Raw genomic sequence first — 6,826 nt, forward strand, 5'->3', positions numbered from 1 at the left:
ACTAGAGTGCTCACTCCTGCCTGCCAGGGCTGTTGACAGGATCAAATGTTCTGTGTCAGAGCCATGATTATTATTTATTAGGAGGAAACAGACCTAGAAAGGGGAAGTCAGTTACCCAGTCTCTCCCAGTGATTGCTAACTTGAGTAATTGTAGCTGGTAGACTTGGCCAGAAGTCTCCCAGCCTGAGAGGGAGGTGCGAGGCTGAAGCTGCAGAAGGTTGTGGGGGGAGGGTCTCTCCTGGGAAGGCATCCGCCCTCCAGTGTGTTGGTGAAGCGCCTCCGGGGCCGATGTCTTCGGTCAGGTGCACATCGAATGGGAAGCTGAACTTAGTGTTTTCTGGTGTCTGGCATAGCTGTGGAAGAGTTTATGTTGTCTCTGCCACGTTTAAACATTAACCCAAAAGGGCTTCATCTGGTCTGATCTGTTATCAACAATCACTTGGAACACATTCTGGCTGTTGACCTTTGCTTTTCCTCTTGGGATACCAGTACAGCCTGAGTGCGCTCGTTAGCCCACAAGAAAGGACGGTTCTTGATTCTGGGCCCATGTTAGGGTGGTTGTGGTTCAAATGTACGTTATTTAATAACTTGTTCAGATGCTGGTCTTGCTTTACAATTCACAGAGTTCTTTCTTCTCAACAGTCCCTGTGAGGTAGGAATAGTCTAAGTATTGTCCATTTCATGAAGTGGAAAACTGAGGCTCCAGGAGAGTGACTTGCCAAGGCTTAGGGCTTCTTTGACAAAGCTGGGATTTTCACCCAGATCTTCTGCTATCCAGTTTCTTACTCTCTTAACTATATAACACGACGCCACCTCTAAGTAGAATTAGCACACGCTTAGATGGGACTTTACAAAGACAAAAACTTGGTGTGGTTTTACTGGTCTCTTGCAGCAGCTCTGTGGCATCAGATGCGGGTCACTGCAGCTGTTTTACAGATGAAGAGAGGGACTCCTGGAGAATTGAGGTGAAATGATCTGCCCAGCGTCCTAGGGCCAGTTAACTGCAGAGGAGACATTCAAATCCAAGGGTCCTGATATCAGGCCCCACGCTCATTGCCTTCACCCCACTTCTGTCAGGGAGATAGTAATGATGAAATAGCAATTCCTGGAGCCTGAGATGGAGGGCATCCATGTTTCCTTCCTTCAGCTCTGCCAGGTGTCTGAGGCGATGAGTGTGTCCCTGGGCGTGGGCTGCCCTGAGGCCTTCTCCTTGAAGGGCTCCCCTGGAGCTGCTCTAGAGATGTGAGCTGGCTACTGCTCACAGAGTCCTGCTGGCCAACCAGGGAGAGGGCATTGCTGCTGCACTGGGCGGTTAATGAAGTTGAGATAGGGCCTTTTGCTGGGTGACCCCAGAACATAAATTCTGAGAAGAAAAGTGCTTCAGACTGAAAAAAACTGTGTCTCTCTGAACATGTGGATAGATCCTCTGGGGTACTTGCTTTCGAACCCAGTTGACTTAGAACCACAGAGCTTAATAGCTTCTCAGTCTAGGGTGTTAATGAAATTGTAGCCTCCCTCCTCTGAGAGTGCCTTTCAGTTAGTGTTTTCCTGCTTCTCGTTTTTATTTACCTTGGGGAACAAAGCTGATGAAGTGCTTTGGGGATCGCTATCAAAAGACGTTAATTGACAGTCTCAGTTTGAGTTTTCCAATTCTTTTGGCTTCCTTCCTAAATTCCATCACGGTACTTTGTTTTGACTTTAATCATTTATCTTCCTGTTGATGGCTTAAAATCTCGTTCTGGTTTTGTTGTTTTGTTTCTCCCATGGATGTTGGGCCTTTGGTCACTGTTTGGGCACAACACCATGACTGGCCAAAACTGCTTTATGAGCACGTGGTAAGGAGATGGTAAGGTAGCCACTTAATACTGTGGTATTAAGGCAGAGCATATGTACATCTCTCTACTGTGCATGTGTGTGCATATATGAGTATGTATATTACATGTGTAGTGTGGTAGATTATGGAATGAAAGAGAGTCCAGTGGAGTATTAGGCGCCCTCACGTCAGAGGCTGGAAGTGCCCTTGGGGACAAGGGACCAAACAAAGATTCTGGGAAGACCATTTACAGCCTTTCCCCCAGAGTCACAGAACACCCCACACCAAAGGGTGGGAAGTCTGTAAGAAACATGCATGTTTGTTTGTTGAGGCTCCCAAGCTTAGAGCCAGGAATGGAAAGCCAAGGACAGTCCCTGCCCTCCAGGGGTTCTGTGCTGCTCTGAGAAGACCACATTTAGAGGACGCTCGAAGTGGGGTGGGGCGCGGGTATGGCGGAGCCTCCTGGGAGGCTGAAGGGTGCCGTGCTTGGCCTGCAGACTGTGGGGAGAGGAGCGGCTGGAGGGGCAGAGGCCCTTCCAGTGTGTGAAGTTCAGGACGAGGTTGAGCTTCCCTTGTGAAGCCGTTCTGTGGCGTGGTAGAGAACATCTGGAGAACCAAGAGTGCAGACTGTGGCACTGGCGCCTGGCACACGGGGGATGCTTCAGAGCACCATTAGGACACAAAGGCCACTCCCGTGTCCTGGCGTTTTCTGTCTCTAGAATAGGGCAGCCTCTTGTGCTGGGCTCTCCCAAGGGAGATGTGGGCTGCAGATGTTTTTGCTTGGAGGGCGCCATCCTCCTCTCTTTTTTACATCCTGTGACAGAATGGTCTTACTCCATTTCCTCACATACTTCCGATAAATTAAGGGTCTCTTACTTTCCATACTGACAAGAGTCTCATTGAGCATTTCTCCTGCAATGTATCAGTGTACTGCACAGCTCAGGTGGTATGGGAGCAGCCGAGGTGTTTCAGAATTCAGGAGCTGCTGTTTGAACCTTCTTCCTGGTAGCCAGAAGGCTGGTTTCTGAGGCACGCACGTGCCACCTGCCAGGAAAGCTGAAGATTTGGACCTGCCTGTGTTCCTCTGGGGTTGGAGGAGGCCGGCATGCACTTCAGAGTGTTTGAGGGCATGCCCAGTAGGAATGCCAGAGTTGAGGGGTCGAGAGCCAGCCCACTTTATAAACTGGCTGAACATCTTAGGGTGGGAGGGAATGCTTTGGAGGATGTTTATGTCCCCCTAGGATTTATAATTTCTGGCTACCTTAGAAATGATCTAGTCCAGGGTCTTCGTTTGGCCTGACGTGACCAGTGCCACAGAACTCTGGAATAGGCAGTGGCCTTTTGAGTTGAGTTCTCTGGCGCCAAAGTCCAGCAAACCTTCTGCCACAGTATGCGCTTCTCACGATGGCCTCCTGAAAGCTTTCTCCCCCTGCCAGATGAGTCTCACTAGGCAGCTTTAAGGAATGCGAGCTCTTGGCTCGACTGCTTGTTACCAGTAAGTCAACAAACACTAAACACCTACTAAGTGTCAGGAATTTAGTTGGTTGGGGGTTGTCTTTTGTGCTTGAAGAGGACCAAAATGACATCTCTATGGCAGAGTCACAGTGCAGTGTGTCCGCCTGTGGCTGGGCAGACTTCACCAGAGGTGCGCTCCCTAGGAACATTTGTGGTGGAGATGTCTCTAAATTGTGCATCTCACATTTCTTTTGAGCCACTGCAATTCTGCCTTGCTCAGGAACAGTTCTGAAAGGCCTCGGCTGCCTTTGTACCAGCTGAACTGCGTAGTGTATTCATACACTCCAGGTGAAACGCTCAGTGAGACTCTTGTCAGTACGGAAAGTAAGACACCCTTAATTTATTGGGAGGACGCAGGGAAATGGAGTAAGACTGTTCTGTCACAGGATGTGAAAAGAGAGGAGGGCAGCGCCCGGGGGCTGTCCAAGCCTTCCTTGATGCAGAAACATGATGCTGGGTGGTCCTGTGCCAATGTCTCCCTTGCCTCACAATCAGCTTCAGAGTTCTTTAGAGAGACATTGAGAGTCCTTGTATCCCTTCTTCTGACCACCATGTGAGCGCCTGCCTTCCATGAGTTCTCCTTAAAATCGGCTTTTAGCCATTTGAGCCATGTGGCCACCCCATCAGAGCGCTACTCTCCGCAGTAGAGTTTGAACGCTTGGCAGTTCAGCTTGAGAAGGGACTTCCGGGTCCAGTATCTTATCTTGCCAGGTGATCTTCAGAATCCTCCTAGGATAATCCAAATGGAAGAGATTCAGTTTCCTGGTGTGGTGCTGGCAGACTGTCCGTGGTGTTTCACAGGCATACAGCAACGAAGTCAGCACGGCAGCTCTGTAGACCTTCAGTTTGGTAGGCAGCCTAATGCCTCTTTTCTCCTACACTTTCCTTCAGAGCCTCCCAAACACTAAGCTGACTCTGGCAGTGGTTGCGTCAGCCTCATCATCTATGCGGACATCCCTAGAAATATACTGTGAAGGTAAGTGAACTTAACACATAAGCATTCAGAGTGTCTCCATTTACTGTGACCAGTGGTTCCATAAATGGATGTGTGTGTTGCTGGCTGCTGGAGGACCTCTGTTTTCTTGGTGTTAATCGTGAGGCCGAAATTAGCACAAGCAGCAGAGAATCCATACTCTGTTACATCTCTGCCTCAGAGGCTGCATTGAGTGCACAGTTATCTGTGAACAAAACATTGAGCACCAGCTCTCCCTCCACTTTAGTCTTGGCTTGTGGCTTGTACCCTTTTAAGTTAAATAATTTACTGTCAGGGTAGTAGCTGACCTCGATGCCCCGTTTGTTCTCATTGAAGACGTCCAACAACACGTTAAAAAAGCACGAGAGCAAGCGTACAGCCCTGCTTTACTCCATTGGTGACTGGGAAAGCTCCAGAGCATGGTCTCTTATCCAGAACCTGTGCAAGCACGCCGTCGTGGAACTGACATACGATACTGATGAACTTGTCTGGACGACCCAACTTTGTCATGCTCTTCCACAAGTCCCACGACTGACAGTATGAAAGGCCTTGGTCAGATCAACGAACCCTGTGTACAGACCTGTGTTCTGCTCCTGGCATTTCTCCTGGAGTTGTCGGGCAGCAAACACCAGCATTAGGCGCTGGTGATACAAAGACCAAAGTCTTAGCTTGAACAGGTCTCGCCCCCAGAGAGCTGAAGGTCTGTCTGGGGAGACATGTAGAGATGTAGAGATGTACAAAATAGACTGGAGAAATGTGGAAGTGAGAGGCCTGCATGTCTAGATGGAGCAGAAAGTGGCATTTGAGCTGAGCTATATCTGGGGACAGTTAGTTGACTTCACTTTGTTTCCTCATCTGTAAAAGGGATGCAGTAATACCTGCACGACTGACCTCAGGATTTTCATGAGGAAATTACTTTGTCAAACTTGAATGTCCTTACTTAGAGCTGTACGGCTTGCAGAAGGTTTTTCTCTAACCATGTGAGGTGGATGGTGAAATTACAAAAAAAATTATAAGAATTAACATGATCAATCAGCAACCTTGGGAGGTGGATGCTATTATTATCCTCCCCATTTTTACAGATGAGGAGACTGAGGCTGAGGGAAATTCAGTGACTTGCTAACTGTCACAGCTATGAAGCGTCTGGAGCTGGATTTGAGCTCTGGTCCTCCAGCCTCCAGGTTCAGCACTTGGTGTGCTGTAACACCTAGGGGCTTTTGCTGTCTGTCTGGAAATGTCTGGAAATGGGTATAAATTCTCTCCCAGCCTGGACTTTGTTTCTTTTCCATCTCTTCTTTTCTCTTTTTCTGAAATCTGACCCTCTGCTTACGAGGTACGTCAGCTACTACCCGTCCCCCCAACCCCACCCCACCTCCTCAAAGTTGTAGATCACTTTGTCCCTACTTAGACTCTATGACTGAAAAAGAGCATAGCAATTACGTTCAGCCCCTTCATTTTATAGTCAGGGAAGTTTAGGGAGAGGGTGGAATTAGGATTGTTTTTCTCAAAATTGACCTTACCTGATGTTCTGGATTCCTTTCTCCTGTGCTTTGAATACTTCTTATGCATGTAAGTTCAGGACTTGGGCTCGCCATCTTTATTTCATTTTTTTTTGAAATTAATATTTAACAAACATGTGAGAGTACTTTATCCAAGGCTTTTGGAATACACAAGATAGAAGAAATAATATTTTTTTTTGTAATTTTTATTTATTTTTTTGTTTTCAACATTTACTTCCACAAGATTTTGAGTTCCAAATTTTCACCCCATCTTGCCCCTCCCCCCACCCCAAGATGGCATGCATTCTAAATACCCCTTCCCCTAGTCTACCTTCCCTTCTATCTCTCCCCCCCCCTTCTTTTATCCCCTTCCCCTTCAATTTTCCTGTAGGGCAGGATGGATTTCTGTACCCCATTTCCTGTAAGAAATAATATTTTTGCTATATGATCTGCCCACTACCTTTTCCAGTCGTATCTTTAATGTCATTTATACCATTATTATAAAATCCATTATTAGTAATGTTCTCAATCTGTAATTTGGTGATTTCCTTTTTTTCTTTTTCTTTTTCTTTTTTTTTGACTGTAATTCACTTCTCACTTAGAAAAAACCCTCAAGTTTCCTTGAAAGTTGTCAGTCTGGAAAAGAGTGAGATGCTTTGTGCCTTCCATTTGAAGGCTGTCTGTGGACTAGTGAATGCCTTGAAAGCAATCTGTTCTAAGAGTAGCTGCTGGGGAGGTCAGACAGCAAGGATGAAAGACAATAGATGGACTACAGACCGACGGATTAGATCCCACAGGGCCACAAGCAGCCTTTGGACCAAGATGGAAATGACATGTGAAGTTTGGTCTGGTATTGTTTTTAGTGGAATGGGAGGACTGACTTCAGAGCTCACAAATGCAGCACAACCCATTCTGGTTAGGTGTCGTGGCTGCCTTTGATGCTGTTTGTTTAAAGAATGACACACACAGGCACAGAGAGACACACACACACACACACACACACACACACACACACACACACACACA

The 6,826-nt window shown here is 47.2% G+C and overlaps 1 protein-coding gene across 1 annotated transcript in view; it reads left to right on the forward strand.

Moving 5' to 3' along the window:
- Positions 1-4,251: 4,251 nt before the first annotated feature.
- ZNRF3 (zinc and ring finger 3) overlaps positions 4,252-6,826 on the forward strand; it is a 148,694-nt gene continuing 146,119 nt past the window's right edge. Inside the window, exon 1 of the mRNA XM_027864922.1 lies at positions 4,252-4,304. The gene's annotated coding sequence lies outside the window, so the exon portion shown is untranslated. The remainder of the gene's footprint in view (positions 4,305-6,826) is intronic.

This window comes from Vombatus ursinus, unplaced genomic scaffold (genome assembly GCF_900497805.2).
Source record: "Vombatus ursinus unplaced genomic scaffold, bare-nosed wombat genome assembly UNPS02001287.1, whole genome shotgun sequence".
Lineage (NCBI taxonomy): Eukaryota > Metazoa > Chordata > Mammalia > Diprotodontia > Vombatidae > Vombatus > Vombatus ursinus.